General features: G+C 39.2%; 1 pseudogene; it reads left to right on the top strand.

Annotated features, from left to right (window-relative positions):
- Positions 1–2,924: 2,924 nt before the first annotated feature.
- LOC103296700 (WD repeat and SOCS box-containing protein 2-like) lies at positions 2,925–11,046 on the top strand (annotated as a pseudogene).
- Positions 11,047–21,621: the final 10,575 nt, after the last annotated feature.

Genomic DNA, 21,621 nt, shown 5'->3' with positions numbered 1-21,621 from the left:
CTAGATCTAGATCTAGATATAGATATAGATATATGTATGTATATAGTTGTAAAGTATAAAGAAAACAAGGACATTGTTATCACAACTGGAAGGAATGTGATTACCAATGAGGTATGGAGAGGGTTATCAGTCACACATAAGGAGCTGGTTTGATATGACACTGCCTGTTGTGCTGGGAGGTGACAGTGTGGACCTTGAGGCTCTCTCTCCTTAGATTGTGGGCTTCTCGGTGACAGAAAATGTATACTAGACACTTCAGTGTTGATTGGGTTTTTCTATATTATTAGCTCTGAATTGCCTAAATTTGAAAAAGTGAGAGGTAGGATTTGGTGTTTGAGAGGCGTGTCCTTCCTGAATCATGTAATCTGGTCTAGTAATTTTGTTCTCTGTATTGCAGAAAAGTAGAACCCAAGTGGGTAGCATAACAGATGATGATATATTTTATGTTTGTGTATATGTGTTATCCAGGTGCAAGTGACATCATTAAAAAATATCACTAATATTTTTAGGTATGTTTATTCTAAAATTTTCTATAATGAGGAAATTCTCTCTTCCTCCTTCTCTCTCCTTACCCTCCTTAAAATATATTTTTAATACTCCATTTATTAAAATTTCTCTTTGTGTCCCATATGGGTGTTTCTGAGGTTGTTCCAAATCATAGACTAATCGACTTTTTTTCTTTCATTCCAAACACGTGTGATTAAATTCTTAAAATATTTTCAGAGAGTAAATTTGAGTTCCCATTCCCTATGCATACATGAAACACATTTTCTATTTCTGTATTTATTTCATAATTTTAGAAATTTTATTTTGAGTGTTCATTTCAGGCTATTGAAAATAAAACATTTTAAAGACTGTGACTATATTCAAAATAAATTTTAATATCTGTCTTATTAAAAGGTTTAAAGCACTTTATATCCTTTTATAAAATTGTCAGATCTAGGCAAACTTCCCTGTTAAAAATAAATATATTGAACCTGTAAGTAAAATGGGTTCAATCTAATTCTGGATTTTAAATAATTGTTTTTAATGTTTTTATTGAGCCCCAACTGCATGGCTCAGTGATTGAGCATTGACCTATGAACCAGCAGGTCACGGGTTCCATTCCTGGTCAGGGCACATGCCCAGGTTACCGGCTTGAACCCCAGTGTGGGACATGCAGGAGGCAGCCAATCAATGATTCTCTCTCATGTTTCTCTCTCTCTCTCCCTCTCCCTTCCTCTCAGAAATCAATAAAAATATATTTTTTTAAAATAAAAAATAATAAAATGTTTTTATTGATTTTAGGGAAGAGAAAAGAAGAGAGGGGGAAGGAGAGAGAGAGCCATACATTGATGTGAGAGAGAAACCTTGATTGGCTGCCTCCTACATGTACCCCAACCTGGGCATGTGCCTTGATCAGGAATTGAACCAGTGGCCCTTCAGTACATGGGACAATGTTTTACCAACTGAACTACAATGGCCATGACTTAAGTAATTTTTTTTTTCCTTGATGACCCATAAAAAATGAGCACAGAACATATCACTATTGGGACATTTTTGTTATTGTATAGTATTATAATGAAGTATTTTTAGTAGATTCATTTAAAAAGTTATAATCTTACTCTGATATATTTATAGAATAAATGAAAAAGTTTACAGGTAACTAGACTTTATTGAAATAGTCTCAACTTTGAAGGTTAACAAGTATTATTTCCAATAGTCTTCTCACTTTTTTTTTTTTTTTTCTTTCATGTCCTTGATGCTTAGTTTTCTGGCCCAAGATCAAGATTTTTTTTTTTTTCCCTTTTTCATATTCCTACCTACTTTTCTCTTAAATGTATGTCTAAGTCTGGGTCTCGAAGGCTATTAGTTTCTTTGTTTTTTGTTTCTGTCAGTTCCTCCTCTTCCAGAGTTTATTCCATTCTCTAATCCCAAGAGACTAGCTAAGGTTCATATTTGGCCTAGGAACATATGATTTCAAAAGCAGACCTAACAGGATGGATTCAGAAGAATAAAGAAAGTGTGTGTTTCAAGGTACTTTAAAAATATTCAAAGGAGATAGTTCAAAATTAGATAGGAAGGAAAATAGGAAGGACAATTTATATGGTAAATTAACATAAAGCTGATTAGATTATGTAAAATACCTAGAACTTCCAAGGAGAGTTTAAGATTTGAGATTAAATTATTCATGAAGCCAATGACTCTTTAGAAATAAGCCAATTATATTATTCACTGAATGTGTTGATGACCTAAGACTCTTTTATGCTCTTACACTAATGAAATCACAACACTGCTATAATCTAAAAAGATACTAGTTTCATTGGGGGAAAAAGAAACACCAAAAACCTCAGAATTTGTATTCAGAGATAAAAAATAAATATGGTAAAATAATAAACAATTTAAAATGTATTCTATTTTCTAATAATAATTCTTGCCTGGCCAGTATGGCTCAGTGGTTGAGTATCAACACACAAACGAAAAAGTTCCTGGTTCAGTTCCTGGTTAGGGCACATGCCGAGATTGTGGGCTCAATCCCCAGTAGGAAGGAGGCAGCCAATTGATGACATTACTCTCTCATTGATGTTTCTATCTCTCTAGCCCTTTCCTTTCCTCTTTCTCTAAAAATCAATAAAAACATTTGAAGAGATGATTCTAACTTTTTCAATTATTTAGGAGTAAAATATATAGAAGTTTTAAATATTAGATTAATATCATTCATAGGTTGCATAAACATTACCCTTCTTCTTAATAATTAGAAAGCTAAATTAATCTAAACTATGAACATTTACTAACAGAGAGAAAAAAGTAGTATATGGCATAACAGTAAATAAAATCACTAAGCAAGATGTGGCTGCAAGTATGTGCAAGCAGGAAGGAGACTGATAAGAGCTGTGCAGCATCTAGAGTTTCTGACTTACGGTCAGCAGCTAGAGCCAGGAGATATGGCCAAAGGTTGGACTCACAGACATGGGCCAGCACTTCATTTTCCCTTGGACTCTGCAAAGAAAACTTGTGCAAACTAGTTTTGTCCTTAAAGGGACAATGCAGGGAATGCAGTTTGTCACATAGAGAGAGTCAGAGCCCAAACTGCCAACCTGTTGTCATGCAAATTGAGTCAGGAGACCCAATTGCAAAAAGGTCCAGATATTTGGTCACAATTATGTTATTGAAGTCCAAATCACATAGTAATGATAAAAACTATTTTGGAAAGTTTTGGGATATTCATCTCTCTCCAAAATAAATATATTTTAAAATATGGACTACTTTATTGAAAATATTTTTAAATATTAAAATAGAATTAAAGTTGTATATAACACACCTAGTACTTTTTTTTTCTAAATTAGTATTTAATAAATTAAGTGAAATTTATATACAAAAATTTAGGCTATTAAGGCACCACATTTCTGCAAACTACACTTTTCCCATAATCTTCCTGAAAAATAACCATCAATATACTTTCTCCAGGCCTATTCTGTCTGCATTTAAAGTGAAAATTTAACAAATTATAGTCAATGAGGGATTTGACAAAGCACCATAACTGGAAATTGCCAATAATCTGTTTCTAATTTGTATTAGAGAAGAAAAATGAGCTGAGTCATTGAATGTATTTAAAAATGAATTGCAGTCAGTGTGTATTGTGGCTAACAAGCTCTTAGGCACTGAATCATACAGAAGTTAATAACACATGCTTAAGATGCTGGAGAAAACCTGTATGGATTTTATAGGAAGATTTTCATTACCTGTGGTAATGAATCATATGGTTTTAGAAAACTTAATGCATTTTGAATCTGAAATAAATTGATTATATAAAGATTTTCTTTTAGGAAGAGGATAATGCAATTTACCAGAGTTTTAATGTTACTCTATATTAAACACTACTAATGCAGCTTGCAATTATTATAAAGAAATAGAAAAGCCTGTTTTCTAACATTCTTACAGAAAAACACCATATAAATTAGAAAAATTACAGTGATGGCAACAAGGTGGAACTATTTAGCAGTTGTTCCCTTGAACTATTCGTTACTGAGATGTAATTGATTGTTCAAATTACAGGTTCAAGAAACAAGTTTTTTTTAAAGCATAATATATTGTTTATGACAAATAATAATTTGTCTGGCATTTCTTCTTACTAAATAAATGATCTTGGAATTTCACTTTACATTCTGATAAAGCCATTACCAAATGGCTTTATCTAAACACAAACTAAAACTGAACAAACTTACATGTGCATTATTTCCTTTCCCCTGCAATTACAGTGATAGATTCTCAGGTGGTAATTTTCTTCTCTAAGTACAATTTAATATTTTATATGAAAGCAGAAAAGTGAGACGTTTAAAAAAGTAAAAGAAAGATATGGGAGACTGTTCACATATGCTTAAATTCTATGTCCTTCTAATATAAAACTAGAGGCCTAGTGCATGAAATTCATACACAAGTGCAGTCCATAGGCCTGGTCAGCAATCGAAGTGCGAGCATCTGGCATGGAAGGGCAGGTCCCAGCTGACCTCTGGGCTCTGGGCAGCACCTGGGCCCCAGGCCCCCGCATGCTCCCCTCTGCCTGAGTCATGGTTCCCAAGTTCCCACATGGAGATGCGGTGAGCACAGCCGGACACCATGGGCCAGGGTGCAGTGTGGGCCTCTGGGCTGCCCAGCGGTGCCGCATAGAAGCCGGGTGGGCAGCGCACCCTCTCCCTGTCAGCCTCACAGACCAGCTCCTGCTTGAACCCACAGGGAGCCCAAATCAGCCCCTGTGTTCCCGGCGGCTGTGAGCCAGCTCACCCGAAAAAGGCCACATGGGTACAGGGCAGGCTCCTCATGGGTGCCCGGCACTGAGCGCCTGCTGCCAGCACTGCATTGCTGATGCCCATCATGTTCAACGCCTCCCCCTGGTAGTCAGCACATGTCATAGCGAGCGGTCGAACTCTTGGTTGAACAACTGCCCAAGGGGACAATTTGCATATTAGGCTTTTATTATATAGGATATTTACATATCCTTATTTATATTTTGCATGTAATCAAGGACTCAGTACAGTGAATATATTAAAGTGAGACTATTAAACATAGTCAAGAAAACCCCCTTTTGCTCTCTCCGGGCAGCTGCAGACTTGACAGGTTGGGACCGAAGAAGGGCCAGAGAAGCGGGGACCAGGAATGAGGGCCGGTGGCCTGGGGGACTGAGGCACAGCCTGCCATGAGCCGCACGTCCTCCATGGAGGTCGGAGTGAAGTTCAAGCTTCATCGTGCCCTTGCGGATTCTGATTGTTGATGTCTGTTTCCCTGGCTTGTTTGATGGGGCAGGGACTGTGGAGGAATCACTGCTGCTGGCCGAACTCAAGCCTGGGCGCCCCCACCAGTTCAACTGGAAGTCGAGCTGCGAAACCTGGAGTGTCTTCTTCTCCCCAAGATGGCTCCTGGTTCGCTTGGTATCAAGGACACTACATTGTCAAGCTGATTCCCTGGCCACTGTTAGGTCTGATCAAATAATTGAATCGATACCCTCTCCCTCGGGAACTGACCATTAGGCCACTTCACAATGGACATTCCACTTGCTTAGACCACATTCCACTTGCTAAGACCATTATCTCTCTCCCCTGGAGTTTCCCAGAATCTGGACCTGCACAGAGAATTCTCAGCCCAGAAAAAGTCGGCCTAGAGTCCTTTTAAACCTCTGAATCTCCGTCTTTGGGTGCTGGCACCATTTTGGAGCTCAGCCCATCTGGTATTCAAATGACCTAATAAATTCATAATTCTTCACCCCTTTTGGCCTTGTGCGTTCCTCCTTCGGTGACTCTAACATTTGGTGCCAAAACCCGAGGTTGTTCCACGGGGATGGGGAGCCATCATCTCGGCTTTGAGCACCCTGAGTTTGCTACTTGGAAAGCAGTAGGCAGTGGCAGCTCGACCTGGGCTTACCTCTGAATCCTACTCGGGTGACTTGATTGCACTCCTCTATCAGGCCTCTCTCCCTTATGGACCCTCCTGAACCAACCAGGGAGGATGCTGGATTGAGAATCTGTCCTCCATTGCTGACCCTCCATCCCACACCAGCCAATCTTCTCTAGGTGAGTGATGTTCCACAATTTCCCTCATTTTGAGTCTTCTGCCCACTCTCTCTCATTGACTTCTCGAAAAGTCTCTCATCTCAAAAGTCCTAGCACTAGGCCAGAAGACTCATCAGCCATTTAGCTTTGGGTCCTTCTGGATTGGGGATGCCCAGTCCAGAGGGTTGCCCCACATTTCTCATAGTGATTTCTTTAGCAGCAGGGATGCCTGCCCTAAACAGTCGCCTTTGGATTTATGGTCTATCACTCACCCTTCCACTCTCATGGACCACGCCACACTCCCTCTGCACACTCATGGGGGAGATCATGCCCAACCACCTCATTTTATTTTGTAACACTGGCCACAATACAAACTAGCTAATAAGTCTCAATGGCTTAAAAACGGCTCTTTTAATTTTAACACGCTGCACAATTTAGATAATTGTTGTCATTGCAATGGAAAATGGTCTGAGATTCTCTATGTCCAGGCCTTTTTCACCCTTCTGGCCCAATCCTCTCTCTCAATTCTGCTCTGCCCATCAGATCTTTCTCCTTCACACAAAACATCATACCCCTAACACTTCTGATTATGAATCTACTTTTGGTTCAGCAGACCACTGACTTCCACCCCCTTACACATGCACTCCATCACCTACAGTAGATTCAGAAAACCTAGACTCTCCTAACAAGCAACCACCTTCTCCTCCAGCCCGTGAGAGCCCAAATCCCAAGAATGCAAGCTCCAAAACAGCCTTTTCCCACCTAACACTTGCTCCTGGGCCACTCAAAGACCATCTTGCTCAACAGCCACTTCTATTCCCATGCCCGTTCTACCCCTGTGAAAGAGAACAGAAACTAAAGGTATTGTGTGGGTACACATCCTATTTTCCATGTCTGACCTCACACAGATTGAGTGACATCTCAGGTATTTTTCCACTGACCCGACTACCTTTACTAAGGAATTTAAGTACCTGACCCAGTGCTATGACCTGACCTGGCACGACATCTAAGTCCTCCCGTCCTCCTCTCTCACCCCAGAGGAGAAGGAGCACATCTGACTAGCAGCTCAGGATCATGTCAAGGCCCTCCAAAGACAGTTCTCAGTGGCCAACCTGGTTGACGCTGACATACTCCCCCAAACTGACCACAGATGAGACTATCAGGTCAGTTCTCCAGGGCACTGGCTCCATAACCATATGATCATCTGTCTTATTGCTGGACTCAAAAAGGCTGCCCATAAGGCGGTCAACTATGACAAACTTAATGAAATCACTTAAGGCCCTGACAAAAACCCAGCTCTTTTCCTCCTCCACCTCACGGAGGCCTTCCAGCTCCTAGCCACCACTCTCATGAACCCCAAACGAGGTGCTGGTCCTCCCACCAAGGGCAAGTCAGGGGCTAAGCCTTCTCCAAGACCATGCTTCAAATGCAATAAGGAAGGACACTGGTCCAAGTCCTTCTCAAACCTGAGACCCCCGCCTGCACCCTGCCCAAGGTGTGGAAGGGAAGGCCACTGGAAATCAGACTGCAGTCTGGCCCCTCCAGTTTGGACCTCATCCAGTCCAGCAAGGCCACCCTCTGGATATGGTTTGGAGCTCCCAAACCTCCTGGGACTGGCCCTGAAGACTGAAGCTGCACAGGCCCCCTCAGACTTACATCACCAGGACAGAACCTCAGGGAGCGATTGTGATGGCAGGTAATTGACATTGGGGCCACTTCTTCTGCCCTCCATGAATTCACTGGGACCCTTGTCCCCTCCTCAGTCACGATTATTGGTGTTGACAGATTAGTCTCACAGCCATTAGCCACCTCACCTCTACACTGCATCTTACTAGCCACCCCATTTATCCACTCTTTTCTAGTTCTACCTCAATTCCTGACTGGAGCTACCATGTATCCCCTCATAGCACCCATGACAGTTACCTACTTTAGTTTCATTCTCACCCCACAAAGCCATGCCATTCCTTAGACTGTAAACACCTTATCTCCTCCATAACTGCCCCCTCCTCTAAATAAGAAATACTCTCGTTTCTTGGGCTCACTGGGTACTCTCACCTCTGAGCTCCCAACTTCAGTCTTCTCACAACACTCCTCTATGACAGGGCAAAGGGACCCCTCACTGAGCCCTTAGATCCCAAGGCCAGCATTCCCACCCCTTTAATTCTTGGAAAACTGCTCTCACCTCAGAGACTTCTCACCACACTTCCCGAAGAACAACTTTCTTTACTGCAAAACTACGAATGCTTACTTAACAGTCTGGCTACTATCAGAAGCTGAACTCATTATCACCCAAACCTTAGCATGTTATCTCTAAGGAAAAATGGGGCAGTTTTAAATCCAAGTGGCTGGAGACTAGAAATTGCAGTCCTAAAACAGGCTGTATGGCCTGTTCCCTCCCCATCTCAGATTTTTCTCCAGCCTTATATGCCTATACATAATTTTCCAAAATCTTCTTTGGCAACTTAAAAGCTTTAAAGCATTGCTGGATTAAATGATAAACACCCAAATATTTCAATAAGTTTTAAGTTCACCTGATTTTAGCTTTTGTTACAGAAAATCTATAAAGTAGATTTGGAACTATTAATGTAATGTCTTGTGCTTTGTTAAAGGTATATTGTTTGAAAGTGAGAATGCTCATAAATGTCAGTCTAAGAAATGCTGGCTGTTTACTTTTTGGTTATCATTGGAAAATTAAGGCTTCTAAGCATTGACAATAGAAGGCATAAGGCATGGACATGCATTCTGAAGGAAAAGAAAGTCAGTTAAAGTAAGAATGTTTGTGAAGTTGTAAGAATGTTTGTGAAAGCTGTAAGAATGTGAAAGTTGTAAAAAGGTCTATGAAAGTTATAGATTTGTAAAGAGAAATGTTAAAAAATCCTGATGCCAAGCAGTTTTCAACCATCTAGAAAACCTTATCTTTCCTAAACCAAGGACACTTAAGAGTAAATGATTTGAGTATAAACCTCATTTTTGTATATTAGACTACAGCCCTTCAAACAAATGTTTCTTTCCTTCCACCAAACCACTTATCATAATTCTTGTTCTTACAGCTTTTGACCCAGTAATATTAAAATTTGTAAAACAGTTTGTCTCCCCCAGGTTACAAGCCCTACTTGTACTCAGGAAATACCACCCCTAGACACCATCATAACCTCCTTTTGTGTCCAGGTCTCATCGTCCCTGTGACCCCCAGAGCAAGAATGATGGGCTAGGTACAGGTATAGAAACTCACTGGGCCAGAAAGCTCTGGATGCTAGCAAGGGGCAAAACTGGGAAAACAAGAACCTCACCTCCAGGGTAATCTATCCTTCCCCTTCATATCACTAGTCAGGAAACTTAGACCCCTGATCTTTTCCTCCCTAAATATAACATCTAGGCCTCAGTTGTATTTCAGCTCCAGGCCAAGAAAAGCAGAAAAACCAGACAAGTGAAGCTGTGGCAGCCTCAGGACCAGCTTTTACCTCCCAAGTTACTCAACAGAACCACTTTCGAGCCTTTACCAACCAGTCTCTTAGGGAAATCATGCTGCTGCGAACCCTCATCCAGGGACTACTATCAAAGTCCTTTCCCTTGTGATCTCGACATCCCCCCCTCAGCAGGAAGTATATATAGAAGATATGACCTACATCCCTATTCCATAAAAAAAAAAGGCTGGAATGTTAGGTCTGATCAAATAATTGAATTAATACTTCCTTCCCTGGGAACTGACCTTTAGGCCACTTCACAATGGATGTTCCACTTGCTTAGACCACATTCTACTTGCTAAGACCATTATCTCTCCCCTCTGGAGTTTCTCAGAATCTGAACCTACACAGAGAATTCTCCACCCAGAAAAAGCCCTCCTAGAATCCTTTAAAAACCTCTGACTCCCGTCTGGGCACTGGCACCATTTTGGGGCTCAGCCTATCTGGGTTTCCAGATGACCTAATAAATTCATAAGTCTTTATCCCTTTGGATCTCATGCATTCCTCCTTTCAGAGACCCTAACAGACATGGAGGAGCAGTTCATCCCTAAAGGGTTTGAAACCAAAAGCCGAAGCAGCAAAAATGATACAAAAGGGTGAGGCAGCCCCAAGGAGAGGATTCTAGACTGTGGGCAGATTGTCTGGGGTTTGGCCTTCAGCCTGTGTCCTTCTCCACCCAGCAGGAAGCTCTGGGCATGCCACCATCCCAAGTGCCAGATGTCTCTTGCCTGATCCTCACTACGGGACTCAAGGATGGGCAGATCAAGATTTGGGCTCCTCCTTTTGAATCTTTGCGACCACCAAAATGTTGTAAGTGATCTGAGCTTCACACCCAGTGGCAATTTAATTTTAGTCTCTGCATCTTGGGATAAGACTCTTCGCATCTGGGACCTGAATAAGCATGGTACACAGATTCAGATGTTGTTGGGCCATCTGCAGTGGGTTTACTGCTGCTCCAGTCTCCCCGGACTGAAGCATGCTTTGCTCTGCAGATGGAGAAAAGTCAGGCTTCCTATGGAGCAGGTGGTCCTACACATTAATCCAGAAGCTAGGGGGCCACCAAAGCAGTGTTGTCTCTTGTGACTTCTTTCCTGACTCTGCCTTGCTTGTCACGGCTTCTTACAACACCACTGTGATCATGCGGGACCCTTACACTGGCAAGAGGCTAAGGTCACTCCACCACAACCAGCTTGAATCCCTCATGGAAGACAGCCATGTCCACATTAGCTCCTTGAGATCTGTGTGCTTCCCTCCTGAAGGCTTATACCTTGCCATTGTGGCCGATGACAGACACCTCAAGATCTGGGCCCTGGAACTGAAAACTCCAATTGCATTTGCTCCTCTGACCAATGGTCTTTGCTGCACATTTTTTCCACATGGTGGAGTTATTGCCACAGGGACAAGGGATGGTCACCTCCAGTTCTGGACAACTCCTAGGGCCCTATTATCACTGAAGCACTTATGCCGGAAAGCCCTCCGAAGTTTCCTCAGCACCTACCAAGTGCTAGCACTGCCAGTTGCCAAGAAAACGAGAGTTCCTCGCATACAGGACTTTTTAAGCAATGCTACATGATCTCACGTGTTTTCTCTGTGGCAGGATAAAGCTCCCTGGAAAAGGAGTAGCTGAGATAATGGGCCAAACACCTGGTTTTGGATGGACATAGTTTCTCTTTGGGGTTGTGAATAGAATGTAGCAAAACCAGATTCCAGTGGACTAGTAATGGATCTTTCCCCCACAACATGCGAATGTCAGTCATAGAGGAGTGGATTCCACTTCCATGGCCACAGAGCCTTATCTTAAATCTTCAGTCCACTTAGAAACAACAATTTTGAATTCTTTCTAGTAATTTTGATTCCAAGTGCAGATAATGACGTTTTGGTAAGAAGAGTTCTAGGCCTGGCGAAAGCCTCTGTAGTGGCCAAGGGTTTCAACGCCCTCTACTGGGAAGTGTGGCTCCTGCCTAGTCCATGCTGTTTCAGATGTGGCAGAGGCCTTGTTTCAAGTTCTCTCCTGTTGTGTCAGAGTTGATGGTGGCACAGCTTCCTGCAGCTTCTCTCTGAGCAGTGGGACAAAGTTTTCAAGGAGCAGGCTCTGGTATGAGGTATTAACTAAATTACATGTGACTCAGAGTTGTGAAGATGGCTCCTTAATTGTGTAAAGCATTGGTGTTGTCATCACTTCAGCTGATATTCTCATGGAGGAGGTCTGACTTTGCTGCTTCTCATTGGACTAATGAGCCAGTTTCAGCTCTACCCCAACAAAAAGATAGCTCCTTAAAAGTACTGTTCTCCTTCAGTGATATAGTTATTTAATCAAGACACCTCATTCAAACATAATCTGCCTTTGGAAAACTTAATATATTTTAAAAGAAAACCTTGTTTTATATACCAAATTGGGGAGGGGAATTCCCCTTCCTCTCTTGGTTGTTATGGCTGTTCAAATAATAAAAATGGCATAAGGTAGATTAACAAGATAAAAACACAGTTAATACCTGCACATGGGAAATTTATACAAGCAGAAAAATTCCAAAGATAGTAAAGGCAAAATGAGGTATATATGTCATTTTAGACTAAGGAGAAGGAGGTAGGACAAGGAGATAAAAAGAGTTAATGTTTAGTAAATAAACATTTGCTGAGCCATCTAGAGAACATGGAATACAGAGAGATCTTGGATCAAATGAGTATTGCTAAGTTCCTGCTTGTCTGCCACACCCAGTTCACGTTATATTTTGTTTATACATGGTGCTAGTTCTTCCAGGCAGTGGCCTCCTATCTTACATTCTTTTGGGCAGTTTGGAAGAAAGTTAAAAGTTCTCCCGAGTCTTTTATTTTTTAAAAAACAAAATAATTGTCATATCAGAGAGACACATTTTGGGTTGACAAATTATGCTTTCCTAGACCAATAACAAATTGTTCACTAGAGCTTCCTTTGAACATGACAAAAATGGTTTGTTACAGTATTCCTAATTCCTGAATGCTAAATTTGTTGCAGAGTTTTAGTGAGGAAAATTGTTTTACAGCTTCCATTACCATCTGAACTGATTTAGTCAGGTGTATCATGACACTGGCACATCTACCCATTGGTTCTTACCACTAATGAAACTGTAACTAGAAAGGCAAGCTGTGTCTGATGGAAAACTGCAAGAAACAAAAACAAAAAAGTAATGTTGAGTAAGTGATTTGAATGTTGTTTATACATATAATGCCAGCTCCATCTCACTTCATGCTGCTTCCAGCTGCACTGAAAATTCTGTTTTATCTGCCCTGTTCCACTCCTTCTCTCATCCCAAAATATAAATACACATAAATACTATATATAAATATGGTTCGTATTCAGAGGAAAAAGCCTAATTAATTTTTTCCTATATTTTGCTGCATTTCCCTTGAATCATTCATGTATCACAATTTTGGTTAAATGTATTATTATATAAATGTCTACCTTTCATTTATCTAGATATATATGGGGACTAGAGGCCTGGTGCATGAAATTCATGCCAGGGGGGTGGGGGGGTTGTCCCTCAGCCCAGCCTGCATGCCCTCCAATCTGGGATCCCTCTCACAATCCAGGACTACTGGCTCCCAACTGCTCACCTGCCTGCCTGCATGATTGCCCCTAACCGCTTCTGCCTGCCAGCCTGATCACCCCCTAACCATTCCCCTGCCAGCCTGATGGATGCCTAACTGCTCTCCTGCCGGTCCGATTGCCCCTAACTGCCCTCCCCTGCTGGTCTGGCTGCCCCAACTGCCCTCCCCTGCAGGCCTGTTACCCCCCAACTGCCCTCCCCTCCAGGCCTGGTCCCTGCCAACTGCCCTCCCCTGCAGGCCTGGGTCCCCGCCCAATTGTTCTCCCCTGCAGGCCTGGTTGCCCTCAACTGCCCTCCCCTGCAGGCCCAACTGCTCCCCTGCAGGCCTGGTCTCCACCAACTTCCCTCTCCTGCAGGCCTGGTCCCCCCCAACTGCCCTCCTGTGCAGGCCTGGGTCCCACCCCCCAACTGACCTCCCCTGCAAGCCTGGTCACCCCCCAACTTCCCTCCTCTGCTGGCCTGATTGCCCCCAACTACCCTCTCCTGCAGGCCTGGTCACCCCTAACTGCCCTCCCCTGCATGCTTGATTGCCCACAACTGCCCTCCCCTGCTAGCCATCTTGTGGCAGCCATCTTGTGTGTTGGAGTGATGGTCAATTTGCATATTACTCTTTTATTAGATAGGATGTGTGTATGTATCCAATTAATTATATAAGTAATATGTGTGTTTATCTAAATGTGTGTAAGTTTGTGTGTGTGTTTGTGTGTGAGAGAGAGAGGTGGAGAAGGAACAAACTTTACCTTCAAGTTTCTATAATCAAATAGACATGAGACAGATTAGCAAGATAAAATAACCAAATTTAATGCATACATATGTATGAGAACCCCATATGCATGAGAGTGTCAGAGAGCCCACATGCAGGAGACATTCAGAGATAGAAAGGGGGATGGAGGTCTATAAAACATCCTGAGTTAGGGATGAGATGATACACATTGGGGGCTGCAAAAAGTCATCACAGGATGATAAGAAAAGCAGACGTTTAGTAAATAGAAGTTTGTCCTGCCCTATGGATAGGTCAAAAGAAGTTACCTCTGATAATCTCTTATTAGGTCTAAGGCCCTAAGTCACGTTCTTCTAGATAGATAAAGGAAGGAAAATAAATCTTTCTTGAACCCAAAGCTAAAATTACCCTTAGCTCAAAGTAATCTGCATACCACTGAGGCTCATCTTGAGGTGGCAAGTTCTGAACCCCCACACATTCTAATAACCAATACTAATTATATTCGCAATGTTTAGTACACTTCCTTGACCAGAGTTGGTGCTCAATTAATGAATGTGGTTACAAGTTTAAACTTTAAAATCAGCCCCCCTACTTGGACTAGCTGAAATACTTGGAACAAGTTTCTTATTTTTTTCTCATTGTGCTAATTCATAAAGTGAGAACAATAGAAGAAACAAGTTATAGAGTTATTAGAAAGATTAAATAAGATCACAGAATTATACAACTCTGGAGGCACCATTCACACATATGTATGTAAATGTTATCCCCTGGTGTTTTAAAATATGGTGACCCTGAGATTAAGTGAGTTATATAGAGAGTGTTTAAAACAGCACCTGGCACATAGTGAACTTTTAGTTATTCAGTTATTATGGAACTTTATACTTAGTTTAAAGACTTATTGACTGGATTATGCATATAATTTACTAGCACATTCTTGATTCTATTGTTTAGTTTCCATTTATGCAATTTCAGAATGACTATTAACCAATTCAATAAAAAATTTAAAAGATTGTAAGAATTAGAACAAATTTTAAGGGTATTTTATTGTACCTCCATACAAAGAAAAGATCTACTTGAACAATAATGTGCCTAGAGAGTCTTGGTCTTGACTTTTAGTACTCAAGGGATCTTACTAGAAGGAATGCTGAGGTGAATTTTAAAGCTAGAGGAAAATGAAATTGGAAAAAAAAAAGATGAATATTTCATTTGAGTGTTCATTTGAATTAAGATGTATTAAGTTATGTGGCTTCTTCTTGTACATACTTGTTTCTCTAGTACCTGCGGTGATATTATTAGAGCTGGTGGCAAAATATGTCATTGCCACTGTTAGAGTTATTTGTAAGTTGATTATAGGTAGAATGGACAAACATTCCAGTTTTTCCAGAATAGCTTGTGTTTATGCTTATTTCCAAGTATAAATTACCAATAGCATTCATTCATTTTCATTCTCACAAGTGTCTCAGCTTGGATGATAAATTATATGGTTACCTTAATTACAAAGGGTTTTTCTCATGTATAGCCACTTGACTGAAAGAGTTTTGGCTGCAAATCACATAAAATCAACTTTAATTAGCTTAGGAAAACAAAAATGTCTTGGCTCTTATCTGAACCACAGGAAACTAAGGAGTACAGCTGGTTTGAAAGGCTAATCTATATTGCAGTACAGGCTTACCTTGGAGAGATGGTGGGTTCCTTTCCAGACCACCACAAGAAGGCAAGTATCGCAAGAAAGCAAGTTGTAATCTTTTAGCTGGCAGAGGGTCCTGCCTTCAATTTGTAAAAAACACATCTGTGAAGCACATTAAAGTGAAGTTCATTAAAAGAGGACATGCCTGCATTTTTTAAATTTGTGTTTCAAGTAGAGACTGAATTATATTGTCAGGGTTTTTTTGGGGTTTTTTGTTTGTTTGTTTGTTTTTGTGTGTGTGTGTGTGTGTGTGTGTGTGTGTGTGTGTGTGTGTTATTTAAGTTTTGTTATAGCTTTTATAAATTGTAACCATGGATTTGTTTTATTCAAGGTATGAGTATACTCATTATTTTATTTTTTAAAAAAATATGTTTTGATTGATTTTATAGAAAGCGAAAGGGAGAGGGAGAGAACAATACATTGATGAGAGAGAATCATCCATTGGCTGCCTCCTGCATGCACCCACTGGGTATTGAGCCTGAAACCTTGGCATGTGCCCTGCCTGGGAATCCAACCAGTGACCTATTGGTGTGTGGGGCAATGCTCAACTAAAAGAGCCAGGTTGTACTCATGTATTTTAAAAAACAGTTTGGTCCGTTTAATTCATTAAAAGACATGACCTCTAGATTTAGTTGTCCATAAAGCAAAAGTCATGCAAGATATTAATCATTCACATATAAAATTTTCCCTTAGTTTTGGATAATTACAATCCCTTTTGATCGCTCCCTCTTCTCCCTCCCTGTGTATGTAGTTGTACAAGTGTATATTTCAGACACACATATAAAGAGAGATGATTATCTAAGCACACACAAAAAAATTAAAAATTTTAACAGTATTCTGATAGAAAGAGGTAGTCTTAACAAATTTGAAAGCACTAAAATAAATGGTGGAATTAAATGAGAAACTAAACAAACAGACAAACAAAAAAATCCAATCCACGTAATTTGAAAATCCCCTTATATTTTGGAATTAAGCAATAATTTCCTATATAGTTTGACCAGGAGTTAAAAAAAAAATCTCAAATGTAAGAGAACATTTTGCACTAAATTATAATGATACAGTATCATATGTGGTTTTTGCTTCTGCTTCAGATATACAAAGGGAAATTTTTGTGTCTATTCTAACAATGAAAGAATGCTGAGGTGAATTTTATGGTCACTTTCTGTCTTATGGTTGTTCATTTTTCTTCATATTTCTGATTATTTGGACTAAAATGTCCCTAATTCTTTTTGTTAATAATAATAATAATAATTTTAGATATATTTATCTCTCTCCTGATTTAAATTAGGAAGACTGAAATGATATATGGCAAATCACACTAAATTTAAGTATATAATAATTTATAATACTAACAAATTCAGTAGAGAAGTTTTAGAGATTATATCAAAAGATATCAAGGATTATATATTATGATGTGGCATCTTTCCCCCTTAGGTTAATAGCTTAATACTATTGTGTATATATACTGTCCACTGTTTATATACACAAAAACACAATAGTCAAAGTAAATAGATAGATAGATAGATAGATAGATAGAAATGCATTTTTATGTTAGCTACCTCTTTCTACCATGCTCCACCAAACTAGAAACAATTTGTATTAAACACTAGAACTCAATCCTCAGTTATATGGTAGCCTTAACTCTATGATGGGTTCAAATAAGTCATGATTTTGTAGATAATTTATTTTTCTTTCTAAATATTTATAGAAAATATCTTTATTCAAATATATTAAAATGGTAACAAAAACATTAATGTACTTTAACTGTAAAATAATAGAAATGAGAAATGTCTATTGACCTAAAATACAGAGTTCTAGTGAATCAACAAGACACAAAATTATTTTTCTAAATAGCAGAAATTATATTAGTAAATTAGTCAGTAGAAATTCTAGAAATAATATTGAAAGAGTATTAAAAACAGTTATAATAATCAAAATAACTATAAGATTTTGTTAAAAGCCATTTATTATTGTGTATCATTAATTGTAAATTATGTGTATGCATCTGTAATCATATAAAAGAATATATAAAACATATTTATTAAAATATGTATAATATGCATTCTATTTTATATTTTTACATCAAATATATTTCTTTTTAAAAATATTTTTATTGATGTCAGAGAGGAAGTAAGAAGGAGAGAGAGATCGAAACATCAATGATGAGAGAGAATCATTGATTGGCTGCCTCCGCACGCCCCCCACTGGTGATCGAGCCCACAACCCGGGCATGTGCCCTTGACTGGAATCAAACATGGGAACCTTCAGTCCACAGGCTGACGCTCTATCCACTGAGCCAAACCAGGGCATATTAAATATATTTCAAATACAAATATGCACAGATAGTGACTGAGAAAATAGGGAGAGTCAAATTTAGAAGGGGAAAACAGTTCTTCTAGTTTCTCAGAACCATTCCATAATTACTTATTTAGAACCCTTGAGTCCAGTTATACTTCAGAATTAAACATTTTTCACTTTTTAAAAGTAGTGCAGTGTATAGACTACATATTGTGTAACACTCTCAGTGGGGTCTATAGCTACACAATCTAATCAAGAATATAATATTATATTCACCATAAGGACTATAGACTAAAGTCCATAATATACTCTCATTGTTCACATCAGGTTTGGCTGCCAAATGAAATTGCAACAGACTTAAGAAAAACACTTTTGTGGATAAGGGATTTTGAACCTGTACTTGAGCAAGCTCATAAAAGGAATCTGTTCTCTTCCAATTGACATGCTCCATCTCTCCAGTGTTGGGGAATTTATTAGTTGTCCTGGCATCCCATTTGAACAAGAGACAGATTACAACTTTACAACATCAGAAGTATCATCATCAATCATTTCATGCACTAGCGGCTTTTGTATTCCAAAGGCTTTGAAGTGTTATAGTGGCTAAAATGTGTAATGTCCTTTGATTTAGGAGATAATATTGGGTTAGAAATTTATGCTGTTCTTGTTTGATTACTATGTCTTCAAAACTTGTTTGAAAATTGAAAAACAGTATGCCTTAGTAGATATTACAAAACACTCATCTTAAAAATTATATAGAAAGCAATTATATTAGATATCTTCATTCATCAACTATTCTTCCTCTGTGTAATTCCATTACTATGACACAGTAGACACCTAATAAACATTTGTGTTGTTGAAAGAATGACACATTTTTCCTAGATTGTCTTTTCAAGGAACATGATTTTTTAGGATAACAAAAAATATTTCAATCTATTTGTTTCACTTACAAGCTATATAAATACGTTCATTTATTGCAAACCTTTAATGAGTACATATTAATGATGGGCAATGTGCTGGTAATTTGACATAGAATATATGAATTCATCATCACTGAACTTTTTGGATGTGGTAGGTGCCTTTGTCTTGCCTTAAATATGAGAAATAGAGATTTCAATGGGTGCAACAGATTGTATAAAATCACAAAGATAACACAAGATGGGTTATGTTTCTAGAAACAGGTGCTCTTTACCACTAAAACATACAACTGTTCTTGAAAAAGCAAACTTTAGGAATTTTTTTTCTACTGGAGGCAAAAGGAGGGCACATGCCTGACCTTCGCAATAAGGGATTTGACTTAGATAAAGTAAAACTTTCAAACAGAGAGTGTGGTCAAAGAGAGTCCCTACAGTCTCTTTTTCTGAGTCGTCATGAAAAGAGACAGGAAGTAGAGAGGAAGAAAGGGCATCTTTTTAGGATTTTATATACACTGGCAAAATAGCCTTTAGGGAAAAAGAATAACACAATTAAATAGATTATAATTATGCATATTTATAAATCTTGTTTGCATACCCCCCAGCAGTTTCTAGAGCTGCTGCTCTAGTTTCTACTTTTTTTTTAGGGGGTTAGGAGGAATGTCTTTCCGATCTCTTTAATTACTTTTAAGGAATATGATTTTCTCACTCCTTTCAATTAGAAAATCTTAAATCTGTGCAAAAAGCTATATTTTAAATAGATTAAATTGTCTTGTTCATTTTTTTCAAGATAATGATAAAATTTAAAGCAAATGAAATAGAGAATGTTATCTTATGTGTGGCAAATAAACTAAGTGACCATACTTATGTTAGAATATAATGAAAATGAGATGTTGATATTGTTATATTTCTATATTATATAATATTTCATTCTATCTATAGGAATTTGAATTATGGAAAAGTTTATTGAAAAAATATTTATCTCTACTCATGATCTAAAGATGAACACATGAATTCATTTCACATGGTATTAAAAATATATATATCCAATCAGTTTTAGATCCTAGTATCACTTAAGTATTTGGTTGTTAGAAAGATAGCCATCAATTAACCCCCACAAAAAGAAAATCTAATAAAGATGATGGTAATAATGACACTGATTTGGGTAATGTGAGAGGGTCATAGGACCAAATGAAGGTTGAAACCTAGATTTGTACTGAAACAGGGACCAGGCTACTCCATATAGTCTAGATAAATTTTATTTGCTATTTCTAGTACTATAACTGAACTCTAACCATTGTTCATTTGCCCCTGATTCACTGTATTTAAATTGAAGCAAAAGAGAGAAAGGTCCATACACACACACATACATACATAAGTTTTGGAAAAAATACATTAATTGAAGTTTGACTTAAATATTTTTCATCTGATTTTCAAGCTAGACATTTATTTAATTACTAGAGGCCCAGTGAATGAAATTAGTGCATGGCGGGGGACGGGGGTGTGTGTCCCTCAGCCCAGTATGCACTCTCTCTAAATATGGGACCCTTCGAGGGATGTTCTGCTGCCCATTTAGGCCCAATCCCACTGGCAGTTGGACATCCCTCTCACAATCCAGGACTGCTGGCTCCCAACTGCTCACCTGCCTATCTGCCTGATTGCCCCTAACCACTTCTGCCTGCCAGCCTAATCAACCCTAACCACTCCCCTTCCAGCTTGATCGATACCTAACTGGTCCTCTGCCTACCTGATTGCCCCTAACTGTCCTCCCTTGCCGGCCTGGTCACCCCCAACTGCCCTCCCCTCTGGCCTGGTCGCCCCCAACTGCCCTCCCCTGCAGGCCTGGTTCCCCCCAACTGCCCTCCCATGCAGGCCTGGTTCCCCCCAACTGCCCTCCTCTGCAGGCCTGGTTCCCCCCAACTGTCCTCCCCTGCAGGCCATCTAGTGGCGGCCATCTTGTGTCCACATGGGGGGCCATCTTTGACCACATGGGGGTGGCCATCTTGTGTGTTGGAGTGATGGTGAATTTGCATATTACCTCTTTATTATATAGGATTGTTTGGCAAACTTATTTTCAAGTGAATCCCACAAAAATTGCCACTTCATCTTAGCATTTGCCCTAGACTCTATCACCAATAAAAATGATACATTGTATCATAACCTGCCCCCTCCTAACTCCTTAAAATTCAACTCTTTGTGCTTTGCTTAGAAAAGTTTGTCCCATCAGCCATGTAATCTCTGGGTATCAGTTCTATCCAATGACTGAGTAAATGCTTTGGAACACTGTGGGCGGTTTTCCTTTGGGGCTATTAAGGATGGCCTGAATACACATTATCCTTTTCAGGCTGGAAAAAATATATATCTTATATAGATAACAGCTTTTTATGACTGAAATATTTAAACTGAAGAGTTGTCTATCTACAACAGGGAACTTTTCCAAGAGAACTGGCTCATTGGTATTCTAATTACAGGCCAGTTAAATGACCCACTTCTAATGATTACCACTGAATCTTGGGCTAATGTAAATCAGATCTACGGAAGCTGCCTTCAATGAAGCTTACATTTCAATGTGTTAATTTTCAGCCATATTCAAGGTAAAAAAAAAAATAACTTGTTAGAAAGCATGGCCTTTTTAAAAGTATGAGTGCCTTTGTAAGTTTCACCTCTTTATAATATTATTATTAACCTAAACATACTAGTACTAATATGAATCCAACAGGGTTCATAATGAGCTTGATATTTCAGATGTTTATGAATTTATACTGAGTAGACTTGATATCCATGAATTAAAATATATGGATAAATCATGCTTTTTCTAACCCTATATTTAGGTTTATGTTATCTAAACTTAGATTTACATATTTGACATAATTTGGGGCAATTTATGACCATGTGGTTTTGATTCTATAGAGCAGGCATCCTCAAACTAAGGC

Source organism: Eptesicus fuscus, chromosome 3, assembly GCF_027574615.1.
Source record: "Eptesicus fuscus isolate TK198812 chromosome 3, DD_ASM_mEF_20220401, whole genome shotgun sequence".
Lineage (NCBI taxonomy): Eukaryota > Metazoa > Chordata > Mammalia > Chiroptera > Vespertilionidae > Eptesicus > Eptesicus fuscus.
The sequence above is the reverse complement of the archived record's forward strand: the minus strand, read 5'-3'. Positions and strand labels throughout refer to the sequence as shown.